Genomic DNA, 18,089 nt, shown 5'->3' with positions numbered 1-18,089 from the left:
CCTCCCCCTCCCCCTCCCCCACTAAAAATGCGACGAGAATTCAACACTGACATAATCTTACACTCTTTCTCTTAAAGGTCATGTATTATATTTTTTGTGGTCGTTAAATGTATGTGTGTGTGTGTGTGTGTGTGTACTTATTCCTTTCTCGAATAAACACACATATATTTATATATTGTAACATGCTAACACACACACACACTCACTTGAAATGGTATCGATTTTGTACGGCGGAATGATATACGAGGTCGCGTCGCTATTTTCATTACACGCGACATTGCTAATCCTAATTAACTCTATATTTCACCACAGTGCGATATCACGTCGTCGTCGCAGTTGCGCGGGTATGGAAACCGATTTTTAACGCGAATCCTTAACGCAGTGGCGGGCCGGACTGATTTTGTAGGGCGTGTACGAATGCTACGGGTAGTATTGCTATTGTTTTTATTACCTACGTACGTATACCTATGTTGCTATAATTTATTAGTCTATTACGAACGAGAAACCAAAAAATTGCTGACGGCGTGTGTATGACGACAGGGTCTTGGTATTTTTTCGACAATTTATTTTATTATATTGCAAGTCGTAAAAGCTATTCGAAAAAACTTTTCCGGGGGAGAAAAAAATTAGAAAAAATTAACGTAATTTTAAGTTCTGTCTTATATAATACATATAATATCATATATTATATTATATTATGTGGTATATATATATAACCATTCAATTACAGACAGTGGCTATACGTATGTTATTTCAAATCTACACGAATGAGCAGATCGCGATTGCACTCTGTGAGCACTTCAACTGTGGCGCGTTGTGTGCTTATACATATATAATGGGTAACGTTCTAAACGCACACGTTTCTATGTATATATATTAAAAAAAAAGTCGATCACGTGACAATTTGTGTGGAGCACACTTTTAACGCCGGGCCAGGATATTCTTATAGTATGTTTGAAAGGCGAAAATGCATGATGTACTCGAAGTGTAAATTTCAACTAGTCTTACCGTACGAGTACACAGTTTGTAGGCTCTGAGTTGTGATGTGGTGCTATTGATTTTACAATGTTGTGTTTTTCTTTCTTTTTTATAAAACACTATTTGAGGTCATAAATAACGATCAAGATACTTCATTCTGCACAATATATATGTAGATTAGAAATCGAACACAGATTTTAACGTCAATTTTTCAATTCCCCAGAAGACGTGGAAAAAATTGTGAAAAACAGCGAATAACACGCGTTGATCTTTTACTAAAACATAATACAGTGACATTTTGTGTAAGTCAAATCCCACTTCGGTTTAGTTTTTGGATTCGAATGTGATCATTCAATACATTGAAATCAAAAAAAGTTACCAAAAACTTATGCAGGAACAAGTACGACAAATATACTGAACCTTTATTACCCAATGTTATATACCAACCGCTGAAAACATTTGTTTTGTACGTATCCATTCGTTTGTAGTAATTATGTTTATCTATCACTATAATTGCATAGATTCAACATTTAGGTAGTAAATATAGACTGATTTGATGGACAATTTTACAGTATGAACAACACGTGCCAACTTTTTAAAAGTTACAAAGAACATTTTGAAGGAATGTCAAGCAAGTGCAATTTTCCTCAGCTCTACAGTCCGTTTTTCGTACACGATGATTTATTATTGCTTTACAATTTAATATCACAATTATTACACAACAGCTGTCTTAGGAGAGCGATTTGAGATGTTTCCAAGAAACCGAACCCTGTATACTTTTACACCCTATCAGCCTTCTATACATTTATTATTACAGACCGTACCTATATCATAATATTCGAAATTCAAATATTACAATTGTATTTTTATAATTAGCTTAGTACTAAAATATATTCCTTGTTTTATTTATTGTTTGTTTTTAATTATTTAAAGTTAAATTAGAAATATATTTTAATTGTGTTTGAATAATTAATGATTCTTATCGTGTATAATATGCTTTGTCGTATTTATACATAAACGGCGACAAGCTATGCTAATAATAAAAATTAAATACATCTAAAATTACGAAAGAAATATTCGGCTAAGAGATAATTTGTATAATAATATTATTACGAAAAATAGTCATATGATTTAATTCCACGCGTACACATTATATAATATACGTATTCCATTGACTTATGTCAAACTTACGTGGTTTCATATTGACTTTGTTTTGGTTTGAAAAAATTAAAACTCGATTATAAAAAAAAAAATAGGTAACGGGATTAGAGCCCTCTCTATCGATTACTTTAATTTAGTGAAACATACTGCTCACACATGTCATACTATAATATGTAATAATTATTATTAATCGACTAAGGGTGTATTAGACTGATACGATATCGGTGGCATGAAATTAAACGCATACAAGAGGGAAAATGGGGTAGATAACGGATTCGAAAATTTATGATTTTTATTTTCATCGTATTAAAAAAGGTAGGTCATTTGCAGGTAAAGGAACATCGAGAGAAATATCATAAAAACACATATTACACACAGTATAGGGGAATCGGACACACGATAGCGGTTGTCATCAGGTGTTATATGGTATCACAATAATAATCTGTCAAACATCACACGATCTGTACAACTAATTGATAATATAATGATATGTGAACGTCGCAATTATATTTCGTCGACCCTACCCCACGCCCGCGCGAAATCACGATAAAATATTATTATAACGCACGGCGGGCACGAAATGACAGCGAGACGATCGGAAGTGGGGTACGAAATGGCGTGTTTGAAAACTCGTCTGGAGTTATAAATTATATAAGCTGATTAAAAAAAAATAAGGAAACGGTTCACCTCCGTTAATACAAGGCGAGGCGGTGACTTTCGTTTGAGCTTGTATTTCTCGTCGTACAGGTCCTATTTTTTTTTCCGTATCACGCGATTTTCATTCGAAACATGATATATATATATATATTCACATGAGTATAAATCACATTTTCTTTTCTGCCGACATAAACGGTTTAAAATAAATGACTCCTGACATGGTCGCGTTGGCCGTGCGCGAGCGATCGTCCTCGTCCGTCCGACCAGTCTTAGGATTATTATTATTATTATTATTATTATTACTTTTATTATTATTATTATGACATTTATACACACACACATATACATATACAGATAGATAGGTTGGGTAGGTATAGAAAATGACATTTCGCACCCGAATACGATTTCAGATAAGAAATAATATACCTACCAAATAGGCTTCGCGGGGCGGTGGTATTCTTTTTTTATACATATATATACATGTATTTGTGGCGTTATCCATTTCTTGGGTAATATTCCTTTATATATACTATCCTTTACTGTTCGCCAACACGCGTGTATTCTTTTTTTTTTTTTTTTTTTTGTCACCGGCGCGCTGTCTTTTCCAGTTTATTTATATTTGAGTTTTTTTTTTTCCGTCCGCGACGTGAAAACAAACTTAAGTAAAGGAGCCGTATCACACGGTAGAAAACTTTTCAAACTTTTTATATACCTACTTAAAAGGAATATACTGCGTAAAATACACGCACACACACACACACACACACACACACACACACACATATTATATATATATATGAAGTGTATAGGTATATGTAAATTTGAATAATCTCGAAGAGAAAAACTTTAACGCATATTATGTATATAATATAATATTGTACCACCGGCCGCCGTCGCTTGTTTAATTTTACACAGAAACGGGTATTTTTCATCCGCAACCGAGTTAGATAACATAAAATAACAATTCTCAAAAACAATATTTATAATAATAATCATATAATATACGTAAGTGCACTGTACTAGTCGTTTTTGAATTCATCGTGGCTACCGAAACAATAACGGTAATACGTACATAATGGTATTTAAAACGATCACTGTCAACCGTAGTATACAGGCACGACCGGGGTCAGGGACGACGATACGGACGGCGGCTGCAACAATCTCATCACAGTATATATTTTAACATCGACGGTCGCAGGAGCTCGTCATAAATTATTTTTCAGACCGAAATCGTGTCTGTTTTGGATTTTAAATTGAATTCGAAATTGAAATTAAACGGTTTCGCTCGTCGTACAGGGCAAGTTTAGTGTTTATAATATATACTTATATATTTGTCCTATATCGACCGACGTGCGTTTTCCCGGCGATGTTGTGTTTGATGGACGGGTGGGTGGGTACCGTACACTACCATGACGTGAATTTTTTTCCACGCCATAATATAATATATATATATATATATTTAGCTCTGATGTGTATTAACATTTTACATGACGTATATTATTGTGTTTCCGCGTACCGTGACGTTATAGGAAAACGGGGAACGCGCGTGGATTTAATATACGCGTATTTGCGATATTAGGCACTATGTTTATAGCAATAAACGCGTCGAGACGGTGCGATTTTCATCTCGTATTGCACACGTCCGCGGAATAATCCGTGTTAAATTGTTATACAATAATAGCTCGATTATTTTGTATTCGTATCGATTAACGGTAAGTTATAATAATTATAATTCATTTTTTTTTTTTTTTTTTTATAGCCATACCGTTTTTTTGAACCATATAAATTTAATTCGCATTCGCATGCGTGTAAATATTGTGACACGTTCGATTAAATATAAATGTCACGATTCCGTGAATAGTACAGGTCGTTTAGCGAATAATTTACCAGGTTTTAATTAAAATGACAAAACTACATTTATTGTAGTACCGTCTTTCAATTTGTTTTTTTTTTTAGTTTTTGAAATATTAATTCAACTGAGCGCATTAAGACAGACATTAAATATTGTATATAATTTTAAATTATCTACATATACAGACAGTTTTGATGAATCAAAACTTTAAATTTAAACATTTTTTATTTACAATATATTATAACTTTTTTTCACCACGATAAACCAACTACTGTTATGTTATTACTCGAAGTAAGTATTCAAATGCCAAATAATTTTAATTTAGCACCAATCCAATGCCAAAATCAATAATATTTGAATATTATTTGATATACATTTAACACTCCGAGCAAATTTTTTTTAGCGAAACGAACAATTTATCGGTTTTATATAAAGTTGTTTATTTTGTATGAATATGTAACCACTATATTACTATGGTTATAAGAAGTTTTACCACGAACTTTCTACATGGGAAATACATTTCTTATATGTATTTTGTATACATCACTTTTTATCGTACCCTTTTAGGTTAAAAGTTGAGCGATGATCGTGATTATTCGCATTTGACTGAAATAATTTTTATTTTTAATATAATACAAAAACGTATAAAAATACACTTTATCACCAATGGTTTTGATAAATATAAGATGAAAAGTGGTTTTTATGAAATGTTAGCGATTTAACTTTTTCATTTTTGTGATCAATTTCAGATTCAATAACTGTATAATATAGTATCAAATATACTAGCACCTATAATGAAATACCGTGCTTTGGTGATACAGATTTTAAAATATGGTTAAATTGGTAATCGAGATTAATAGGTTTTCACAGACGAATGAATCGAGTTATTCACAAATGGTATTAGATATTATTATACATTTTTATTTCACTAAAATATTTTAAACGGCATCGTGTGTAGGCAAAATAGCTACATTACTGTAGTGAAAAATATTCTACATTATAATATTCTGCATTATAATATTATATATTACATAAATATTAATATTATAATATAATATACGTCATATTTTATTAAACTCAAGTTTTTGCACATATTATACGTATATATTTTTTATGGTGTAGTGATGGCCCAACCCGTACCTCATTGGTCACATGTGGCCCGCGGCCAATTTTAAAGTTGAAATAAAATATATAAATATAAGTACAATATTATTCCTAAGAAATTTAAATTTATTTTTTTTATTATTATTACACATACATTTTTTTCTATTAGATTGCTGAGCCGGTACGAATGTACATTTTTACCTACTGTTGTTGCTCATCAAAATAAAAGGTTAGGTATAACGTTGTAACGTTGCAGTTGGAAGTTTTCAAAAGATTGGTAATGTTCATAAAAATACATATAGGTATTTCAAAATAAATACCGAAAGTGTCAGAAGTCACGGTGGACCGGTATATTATGCCAAATGGACTACCTTCAATACATGTGCTGATTATAGTGCTCTATATATAATAATATAAAAATCGCCTCTTCTACATATGTTTTTGTATAACAACAGAGTAGTTTCCCATCATAAACCGTGTTTTTCTCCTTAAATAGTTTTATTGGAGATAACTACAATTAATATCAATATAGTTTCATTATATTATCAATTAGAATACTGAAAAAACTTTTAGGTGGTTTTCGTTTAGTTATTTATAATTATATAAAAATAGAACATACTATCGAGTAATTAAAACTAGTGAAAGACAATTATGTGACTGTAGTCTGTGTGAGTTTATTTTTATGTATTCACTTTTTGACGTCACTTAAAAATAACATTAATATTCATAAAATGCCTTTGAATATCGTCTTGTTTGCTGTATACATCTAAAAACCTAAAAGGAGAATGACGCTGATGATAACTTTATAATAATTATGTTCAGTAAATAACTTATATCAAATATAAGTAATTACTAAAAACTTATAAAATTACATTGTTTTAGATACAAATTTTAATATAGCTTTTTATACATTTTAACTTTTATATTTTTTTTCAGTTTTACTTAAATTGAAATCAAAGAATAAAGGAGCTTATATGGCAAATGTAAAAAAGAATTTAAAGTAAGTATTTGAAAATATTTTAAATTCTTTTTGAGAGTATTTGTATTTTTATTTAAATACTTATTGAATAATATTATATTCAAATACTTTTTTATTCTAGTATTTAAACACTTCTTTTAAATTCTTTTAAAAAGTATTTTTAACAAGTACGTGATAAGAGGTCGTTGTGGTAAATATCATTGTATTTAAGCACGTGCAGTCGATTCATATTATATAGTATAATGACAAACAAGTATTGGAAACTATTTACATGTTACACCTTTTAGACTATGCGTTTGACTTTGATTTAAAACAAAATAAAAACCACAGTGTAAAGATATCAACATCAATAGTGTAATTATCGATAATATTAAAAAATGACGAAATTTTCATAATTTAGTGTATACGGACTACATAATATTTACATCTAACCGATAATATTAATATTAAAATAATACTGTCGACTGAATGTTGCGAAAAAAGAAAAATACTATTAATTATAATCTGCAAGGGGAACACGCTGCAGGGAGACGATTTTGTCCACAAATGGTCTGAAAAATGACGCTGAACAGTAATGAAGACTTTAAAATACTCTGTCAACATACATCATTCAACAAAGCACAGGCTTTTCTTAAAGGAAGACGGATAGCGTATTATTTAAAAACAATAGTTTCATTTTGTACATCAACAACTACTAACTGTCAAGTTTTTGAATTATTATTATATGTATAATAAAGGTTTTCTTATTAGTACGTCGGCGGATTTCTTTTCGTTTTAAAACCGTAGAAAAAAAAAAAATAAGAAATTATCATCAAATCGGGACATTTCTATGAATAAGCAAGTAGTTCGGAAATCTACTTAGTTCACTGTATAATAAAATCAATCGCACCGGCTTCGAAGTATAACACGGAAAGGAAACGAGCGTCAGCTGCACGGCGACGGCGAAGTACGTCGGAATCGGTACAGCCACGGTACGTTGATAATTGCTTTCCGCGGCCCGTTAGACTGACGGACGGGAAATTAAGACGTGTCAATTTCTCCGGCTGATAACCCAACGCTGACGGTATACATAAAAACAAAACTTAAAGAAAAAAGTTTTTTAAATCTCCTGCGCAGACTATGCTGCCGGCCAGTTACAGCGGGGATTAACCGGAGAGGTCAAAGCGATGTTACGTTCGAATTATACGCCTATAGGTCATTATATTATTTCAATTTAACATTTCACAATAAATTGTCACAAAATAAACACTTTTTACGAGTAGGTAATTATTTTCAGAAGACTCTTGCGTATTTACCGAACGATAATTTTGTCATGTGTCCTAAGTTGAAAGTAACAACGAATATTTTTAATAGCCTTTAAAATGAAGAATTTTTTTTTACAAGTGGGGTTTATCGCAAAACTTATTCCTGGAAAAATTTGAAATTTTTAAAATTCTTACCCTTAAAAACCTTAAAAAAAAAACAGTTCAATTATACTTACAGTTTTAATAAACAATTAAAAAGTACAAATAATACATAATTTACCTACGCGTAATATAAAACCAATCAGATTAGTAACCGCAAACCTACTAATTATTTGTTTTAAGTACCTACCACCTACTTACTTAAATTATATTTTCGTATTTTATTTTTATTCGTACCATTATTTATTGATAAGCAATGCATACGATGTTTCTTTAGATTAAGATAACTTCGATATTATTAAAAAAAAAAATCGATAATACTAAACAATATTGGGTATTACCACTTGCATTGAATACATTATATGTGTTATAGATAGAAAGCAATTATTTAAAACTCGTAAATTATAATGTTATACGATTTTAGGCGAAAATTATTTATTATAAACAAAAAAAGAAAATTATTTGCAAGAAAAATAATAATATAAAACAAAATCTCGAACTTTAAACATTATAAATGTCCAGTCGAAACTATCAAAATGTTTATAGTTTTATACGCGTAATACATTTACCAAACTGCAAAAGTACATTATTAACGCTATATATATTTTATATAATCGATGACAAATGATGTATTTATTTTTGTGTCAAATACATGTTTTACGCATTACATTTTTTTCCTAGTACGATTTCTATAAATCGTACATACACATATATTATTAAAAATTTAAAAAGTACCCATAAACCGTTTGGACAAGTATTTATTTATGATATTGGATGTTTATAAGAATTGATTAATTTAATATTTTCCATATTATGATTTATTTGTTTAAAAATAAATAGTTCAAATTATGTAAAGTGATCGTATCCAAATTGCATTTAATGTTTTGGAAACTGTTAAATTATAAAAATAAAAATAATACATTTAAACAAGGGAAATATCAAATAATATTATTATTTTGAGGTTTAATTATCCATTCCAAGTCTAAACTCTATAGAGTTATACTCCAACAATATTATAAATATCAAATACTATGAAAATATTAAATTCTATTTATATTATCTGTCTTAGTTAGATCGTCCATACGCAATTGTTAAAAATATATAAAATTTATAATATAAATAATGACTATATAAAAAATGCGTATACGTGAGCATTGTACGGCTATACGGTTTTACATATTGATTAAGTCACTGAAATAGTTGTGTTTTGAATTTGAATTCGACGACAAATTAATTTTATACGAAACACGTTTATGAGCTAAGACTGTAATTTATTTTACTAGTAATATTAAGGTAGATTGATTATTAATATTTAATTATTATAATATTAGATATACATATATTATATTTATATAATTTATTATTGTTCTTAAACTTTGAGCCGATACCATTCTTCCACAGCACGATGTGAATAGGTTAGTGGTATACACTATATGCAGTAATTAAAAAATATCAATAAATCTAAACGTTTTGACGATGTCATTATGCATAAACAACCTAAGAATATGCGTAAAAGTTTTCAGTCCCCTCGAATAATATTATTTTTGAATTATTACAACAAACGTTTAATTATCATATTTTGGACAAAATTGAACTTCAAATGTTTAAATAATAAAAATGTGTCTAGTATACTCGTATTTAATAATTGTAAATATCTATAAAAACATCTGATGAAGAACCTTGTATTAGTTTTTTAAGCCTTAACTATAAAACTTGAACATTTTATACAATTTATATTTACTATATTTATATTTTTATTGTTTTAAATATCGTTAAAAACAACTCATGAAGAAGTTTAATTAAATTTTCAAGCTTCCTTACCTAGAAAACATTATTTTATCGATAATTATTGAAAAATTGCTAGTATCTACTGGTTATTTGTTTTTGAATTACGATAAAATAAAAAACTTTATTGTATCAACAATTTATTCTACGTAACGATTGCTGTTTTTTTTTCCAATTATTAAGAAAAGTACGGGAAATGTTTTATTATTGACCTCCTAAAGTATTAACTATACTCACTTTCCTGTTAGAAAAGATGTTAAAATGAAAATTGATGCATTTTTTCTACTATAAAGAGTGTCATTAAAAAAAAAAAAAAAGCACCAATGTAAAATCAATATAATACATTCATTGTGTCTCTCAGAATCTAAAAAAACGCTATAAAATTATACGTTTCATGAGTTTCTGGTGTATTTACATTACGCCAACAATGCAAATTGTTTATTAAACAAATACAGCAGTAATAATTATGGTGTTATTATATTATGTACACACACATATATAAATTTATATGCAAAAGTAATCAAAGCGGTATAATAACGTTTGTCGGTTTCGATTATGAAATGATTTACTGTGTGTGGTTGAATTGTTATTTATAATATTTACACGATTTAACTCGGTACAAATGAAGAAAAATTATTCTCCGGAGCAGATACACTTTACGCCGTGAAAATGTAGTGTCTGTAGTTATATCGCGGGCCGGTATAAAACAATAACATTATAACATAATAATATACACGGGTGTAATTTTATTGTCGGCACTTTGCATAACACAACAAATTATTATTAGGTGTTGGGATAATGTATTCGGAATAAACGCAGCGTTCGTGAAAATGTAAAATGCAATGCATTTGGAAAGAATAAAAATAATACTATACATTGCCCGAGCCCTCTCCCGAGGACACTGCACCGCAATATATCTATACATACGGAGAATGCACAAATACGCGGACTAGACGAGTATTGTTGCATACACCGACCTTTAGCGCCGGTCCCCGGAAGAATGCCTTTATTCGGTGCGCGCGATAATAATTCAATAATAAAACGTTGTGTTTCATGTCGTTCACTTTGCGAGCATTGCACAAAACGACGCGGTGTTTCCATCGAAGCGAATTGCTGTACTACGCACATATACACACTCTCATATATATATATATAAATAATACACCACACGCTGACCATTAAAGTTTCCTCTGCCCCGCCCGTCACAATGTTTTCTCTTTAGTAGTACTACACGTACACACACACACATATCACAGTCATTCATATATATATATATATATAGAAGTTTGTAGTTTACGAGGCACGACCGCTGCACATATTCCAAAAACTTAAGGACCACATTACCGAAGACATCATATGGGGCGGCCGCCGCCGACGACGCGGACAATGTCGATTTATGACATCGAGTAATATATAAAGTTTCAACACGAAAAGGTCACGGAGACGATGTCGACGACGACGCACACACGCACAAGGCGACGACGACGACGACGACGACGACGTACGCCGGAGAAAAGCCATTTAGAAAATTATATATTTTTTTTATAATAATAAGTTACCTCGCACGACCGGATCGCATTTGACAAACGTCAATATTTATCGCTCTGGTGTATATATATATATCTATATAATAATATCTAATAATATATTATAATATCTCGGGTCCATTAATTATTCGAAGAGTTTTAATTTATTATCCGCACGTATTTTGTATAATAATAATATGTGTAGGTATATCGATTTACCTGGCCGTGTGTACACACGACTACGTATATATATATATATACTATCCGACGTTTATAAATTCATTATAAAGTACACGGACGGTGTGTGCGGATTTGTGTGCGTGTGTGCGAGGGGATAGACCGTATAACTATAATATACGTGCGTTAAAAGGCCATCGGGGAGATTCTCACGAGAGTGTGAACTAATTATAAATAGCTTAGACAATATATATATATATAATATAATATGTATATATTTTATGTATTGGAAATATTGAAAACAGAAACGTTGTAATGTGCGCACATATTGTGTACTATTATAATCCCTTAAAGGTTTACCGATTTCCATACCTTAAATAGCTGCTACGGCGGTGGCGGTGGTCGAGGTGGTGGCAGCGAATATATGCATCACCTTATGTGCAGCGGACGACCGTGCTGCTGCTGCTCTCCCGTTATATTCCGTCAATATTGACGGGTAAAAAATAATACCAATTAATTGGCTGTGAACTCGCTATCCCGACGACCTCTACACACGGCGAATCCGTCAATCGATATTGTAATAATATATATTCACCCTCGCAGATTTTTACATGCGAATGCCGGCGCATTTGACCGTTTATTTTTTTCTTCGTATTTTGCACAGTTCGAAAAAAATGTTCCACAACCATTCGCATTGGATTTAACGGTGTTTATTGTTATTATTATTATTATTTTTTCCCGCTGCGTATAATATTATCTATTATTGTACAATGATAATTCTTTGCCACGTGCCACCTACCACGAGCCACATTCGATTCGTCGGTATATTCATACACGCCGTTCTGTGTTTGATTTTAATTACATTTGTCGACTGCACACACAAATCGACATCATAAAATATATCCGTTGAAAAAAAAAAAAAAAAAAAATAATTCAACTCCAATATATATATATATATATACATCATCAGCGAATTGCGAACGAGAGCAATTAGCTATAAATCGTACGATATAGAAAAAAAAAAAACAATCGGTCTTTATGTATATTCATTTTGTAATGTATTATGACGCTATGGCATGACGTATATATAATTATTATATATAGGTATCGACAGCGGCGGCCGATGATTTAACTGATTCGTGGACACAAATTACAATATATCGGATTGGTAAAAAAACAACCCCCCCCCGTGGTTCGAGTCGGTTTTTCCTTATATCGGTATATTATATTTATAGTATACAAATAAAATATATATTTATTAACAGAACGTGACGTATCCGCGATACACAAACACTAACACTACGTGGTTGTTGCAGACAAAAATCGTGCGCGTGAGTTGATATATACAGCAGAATAATAATATATAAGGTATATTATTTCATTGCCAGACGGTGTGTGTGTGTGTGTGTGTAAATAACGAGACGAAGTGCACACATCAAAGAAACGTATAAATGCTCCGCGTATATCGAAAACGAGGTTTTTCGCAGTCAATCACTCAAATCACACGAATTTTATTGCACTATACACCGGCACATTATATTGCGTTTGAATGGATCTCGCGATTAACGTAAGCCGTAACGCCGACCGATATCGCACACACAGTATACGCGACTTAATAATCACTAGAAATGCCTCTTATGAAATACGTTGTATATGGTAAATGTGCCGATCTATACACACACACACACACACAGATGTACTGCGAGCGACGTCGCCGCCGTACGCCTTTACAGAGCATTGTACGCCGCGCGCAGAACGGAATAATTATATCATATTATATAATGGTAGTATAGGTAGGTACCCATACGCGGCGGCGGCCTTAAAGGTTTTCCTTCTCTTACGCAGTAAAATATTAAAACGAAGAATGATAATTTTGCTTGTTCCGAAGCAAAAATATTTGAGGGCACGAAGAAGGGTAATAATAATTTCCGTTATTATATTTCGTTCACAAAAGGTCGTTGTTAATATTGTAAAAATAATTTTATTACAGTCGAGTGGATGTAAAACCGGCTCTCTCGGTTGCCCGTTATATTCCTGTTTCACGTTATGCTTTTGAAAATGCACGCCCAACCGATGACGGATAACATTAGAAATTATAGATAATTATTTCGACATGATCTCCAGACAGCATATTCGTTACGTTAACATAGTATGCGCAATATGAAGGTTTAACGATAATATGGGTATAATATGCAATACCGTACACCATGATCATCCTCCTGATCAATAGGTAATCATAAAAGAACATACTATACGCCATAGATAAATGTTTATTAATATAATAATATCTGTACTAAAATGTCTACACACATAAGTATTTAATTCAATACTTCTTGATGTCTGTCAGTTGCATTTATCGTAGTTTATTAGTTACACACACGTGCCCTCGTTTGACTACAAATGCAATAATACATATTTGTTTCGTATAATCGCATAATTATTATTTTTACTGAACATTCATACTATTAATAATATATAAGTATGTCATACAATCTAGTTTTAAATTCTGAGTAGGGCAAGGCAATAGACGTGTTATATTGGTTTTACAATCAAGTGTGGTTTTTGTTTAGTTTTGTAGGTACGTGACGACTTTTTCAAATTTAATGTACGTTATATCTTTTTTTTTTAGGTTGCAAAGCCCATCCAGTTGGTACTTTAGAAAGATTTTCGAACGCGATGATTTATTGTTGTTTTCAAACGTATAAATGTATAATAATAACACATACTCAGATACTCTATTATGGCGCGTTGAGATGAGCAATCTAAATCCCTGTACGGATACGTAATAACATTTGAATAGTGATGATATGGGAAAAAATGAACTTTTAAGTGATTGTTATATATTCAATTATTTATAAATACATATTTTTAGATATTTTTCATAATATTTGATATGCAATTATGCATATATATAATATATAAATATAGAGAGAGAAAACGACTCTTATTAAACGAAAAATAAAAAGCAGACTACTTGTCCAACAGGTTGCCTAAAGTGACACAGTATACTTTTAACTTTAAAGACATAATGTCATTGGCTGTAATACAATTCATGAAGTTTAAAGAGAAATAAATATACAATAGTATATTGTTATTTTTATTTAGTATCCAGTATCCACTATAATACGAGATAAAATACATTTAAAAATTAAAATAAGTATATTTGAAAACAAATTAGTATCTGAGTTTAAAATAATGAAATTGCAAAAAATAAATTAAATTATCCAATTGGTTTTATATTAATTTAAACATTCAATATTTACTTTTAATTTATCTATATATTTTTTTTTGAATCTCAATAAAAAAAAAATAGATTAATGATTAAAATAATATTTTAATATTTTTGTAAAATCGACCACTGGAGAAAATTTTAGATGCAATAGGAATCGATAACATATTCTGTTTTCTCAAAAAAAAAAAAAAAATCATCAACGCATAATGACTAATATTGTAGTGTAATTACTAGTTACTATAAATATGTATCATGCATTTTTTTCTTCGATGTAACCATGTAAAAGCGTTTTCCATGTGGTTCATATTTAAACAGATATTTGACAATACGATTGTGAATATGTGATTTATAAGGTAAAAACGATTTGCTTGTCAGTAGGTAACTTACTTGCTTCATCCTGTTAGATCTGGTTACAAAAAAAAATGGCAAAGACAGGATTGCGAAAACTCATTTAAAAACTAATGATAGGAAAGAGTCCGTTTTAGCTGGTGGTTTTCCACGTTTCTTCGTGAACGTTATTGCCATTGTAATAAACGTAAAAATGGAATTTTGTCAATAATCGTCGAGTGAAATTCGGTGGAAAACGATAAGGGTTTCGCCAAAAAACGCATTCCATATTCAGCAAGAAAAAATAAAAATAAGGAAGAGAAAACTACTTTTATAACGAGCGTGCAATAATATGCAACGAATGTGTATCGGTATCTAAATCAAAGAAACATGCATTTTATTATATTTGGTTATAAGCATTGTGAGGTATTTGAACGCTTTTAAAATGTTTTCGTTTACTATTTTTATGAAAACTACATTCATCATACCGTTAAGAAGTTCAGTTTTATAGGTTTATCTTTTTAAATATAAAACCAATAATTAATACTCTATTGTAAATTATATACGTTATGAAGAAAACTACAATAAATAAGTATTTATAAGTAAAAGAAATATAAAATTAAAATTACCTATAGGTACTAAAATCTAAAACACTTCAAATCTAGAATTGCCATGATTTCTATTAAAAACTTGAAAAATCGTAGGTTTGTTGATTGTTATTCGATGACTGAAACAACAACTGCCATGACAATATACTTTATTATTATATAATATTGACTATTTTGGGGGAGGTCGTAAAAAAAATTTCAAGTACCCTCTCAATACACGGTCTATTTCGTTTATCGATTGGTTATTATTATTATTATTATTATTATTATTATTATTATTATATAGCATATTATACGATATTATCCGGCGCATTGTTATCTGTACAAATAGAGTAGTACGCTACTGAACAATTTGTTTAGTATATTATAATTTATAACAATACATAAAGTAGGTATATATGCATAACCCACTCGGTTCATCTTGGTACTCGGCAACTGTTAGGATTTTAAAACGCTTAACCGTTTTATATTAATACGTTAGCGGATAAATCGCCGGCAAATGGAAAAAACGCTTTTATCTACTTAACTATCCCCCTTAAAATCGGTCCGTTGCCACGGTGGTGATAGCCGAGGCCACAACGATGACCACCACATTGGTTGATACCACGTTATTAAGCCTTTTGTCCGGGTACAGGCATTAAACGTATTGGCGTGGAAATTCCGTCGATGGCGCTAATGAAATTCAATATAAGCTCATGCCTGCGTATGTGCGTCGGGGTGGGAGTGGGGTTTTGCTTTATTTAATTTAAACTTATATATTATGATACACCTTATAAATATGTTTTACTTCACGAAAAATACATATTTTTTTAACAACCCAACAAACACAAAAACCATTACGAACAGACACTGTGACATAGGCAATACGTAAATATTATAATAAATATTATAATGCTGAACATAATGCTGTGCGTGTATAGTGGTTGTAATAGCAAATTTTAATATTATTCATTTTATTGATGACCTTATAGTCGTTGTCGGTGCCGATATTGAAATCTAATCGTCAAAAGGTGATTCTATAAACCTATTCAGTATGGTTTGTCCGTAAATTGTATTCGTCTCCGCCACCACCGCGTTACGATGTGTAATGGTATATTATACTGCCTACTTAAAGTTTACAATACATACCACGTGGAAATACTATTGCGAGTAAAGATAAATATATTATAATGTACTGCTTATTCTAACTTATTATTCTACCATTGCGTTACACGATATTTTATCGTGCGCTATATTTTTATAACTATTAGAAAAATACATTAGCTAACGGAGAGGGTATAGAATTATTATTATAGTACGCCCGATGCGTAACGCGCCAGCTTATTAGAGTTATTGCGACGGGAAGTAGGAAAAGCTGCAAGTCGTACGGATAATGCAATTCTACACTAAAACCGAACAATCGTGGTATTATAATTAAAATGACCATTTCCACGGATAATATATTATTGACCTGAAACAACTTAGAAATAAAAAAATAAAATAAAAATATAGTTAATAAAATGTAAATATAAGAATCTTTTGTTGGATTAGGGATGATAGAATTTTTTATACAATATACAGGTACATATTATAAAATACCATCGTATGTGAACGAATATTTTAAAATACATTCTTTTCTCATCTTATATCCTTTTTCGTAACATTAGCATAGCATTTTATTTTAGTTATGCATTTTTCTAAAATCAACTTGTATAGAACACGAACAATGTAAATATTTACCAACAATAACACAAAATTAAATTAAATTAACAATATATTATTCGAATTTATAACAATACCTATGTTATTTGAATCTGTGAATATTTTTAAATTTGATATGACGTTATCATTATATCTATGAAAACGGAATTATCGCGCTTAAATTATATATAAATCTTAAATGCTATAGTGTAAATAATTGTCAAAATCTGTAAGAGCTTTATTTTTTATCGTTTCATACCGTTTTTTCATCACATACAGTAGACTCGCTCGATCTAGCTTATGAACTTATTGAATTTCTATACTATTATATAAAATACACTTTCTTCAAGGGTTAAACTTAATCTTTTATAATTTTTCTTCATTAAGGTTTTATAACTCCATTTCTCACTGTCCAACCGTAAAACGCTTCTTTCTCCGAGTGCTGGTTCGAAACATTATTTTTCATTAGACAGCAACTATGTATACTTAACTATTAACTGTTATAAAACTTGAAAAAAAAATACAAACGTTTTCGTAAGAATATAGTTAAAATAAATTCTTACGCAAACTAATATTGATAAATCAATAAGTTATAGGATATTATTAAAATATTATAAAAC

The 18,089-nt window shown here is 30.5% G+C and overlaps 1 protein-coding gene across 2 annotated transcripts in view; it reads right to left on the bottom strand.

The window, feature by feature from the left end:
* Positions 1–18,089, bottom strand: part of LOC132917930 (neural cell adhesion molecule 1-like) — a 158,608-nt gene that overhangs the window by 8,589 nt on the left and 131,930 nt on the right. The gene's annotated exons all lie outside the window — the stretch shown is intronic.

Source organism: Rhopalosiphum padi, chromosome 1, assembly GCF_020882245.1.
Source record: "Rhopalosiphum padi isolate XX-2018 chromosome 1, ASM2088224v1, whole genome shotgun sequence".
In the NCBI taxonomy this organism is placed as follows: domain Eukaryota; kingdom Metazoa; phylum Arthropoda; class Insecta; order Hemiptera; family Aphididae; genus Rhopalosiphum; species Rhopalosiphum padi.
Note: the sequence above shows the minus strand (reverse complement) of the source record. Positions and strands in the feature narration are given on the sequence as shown.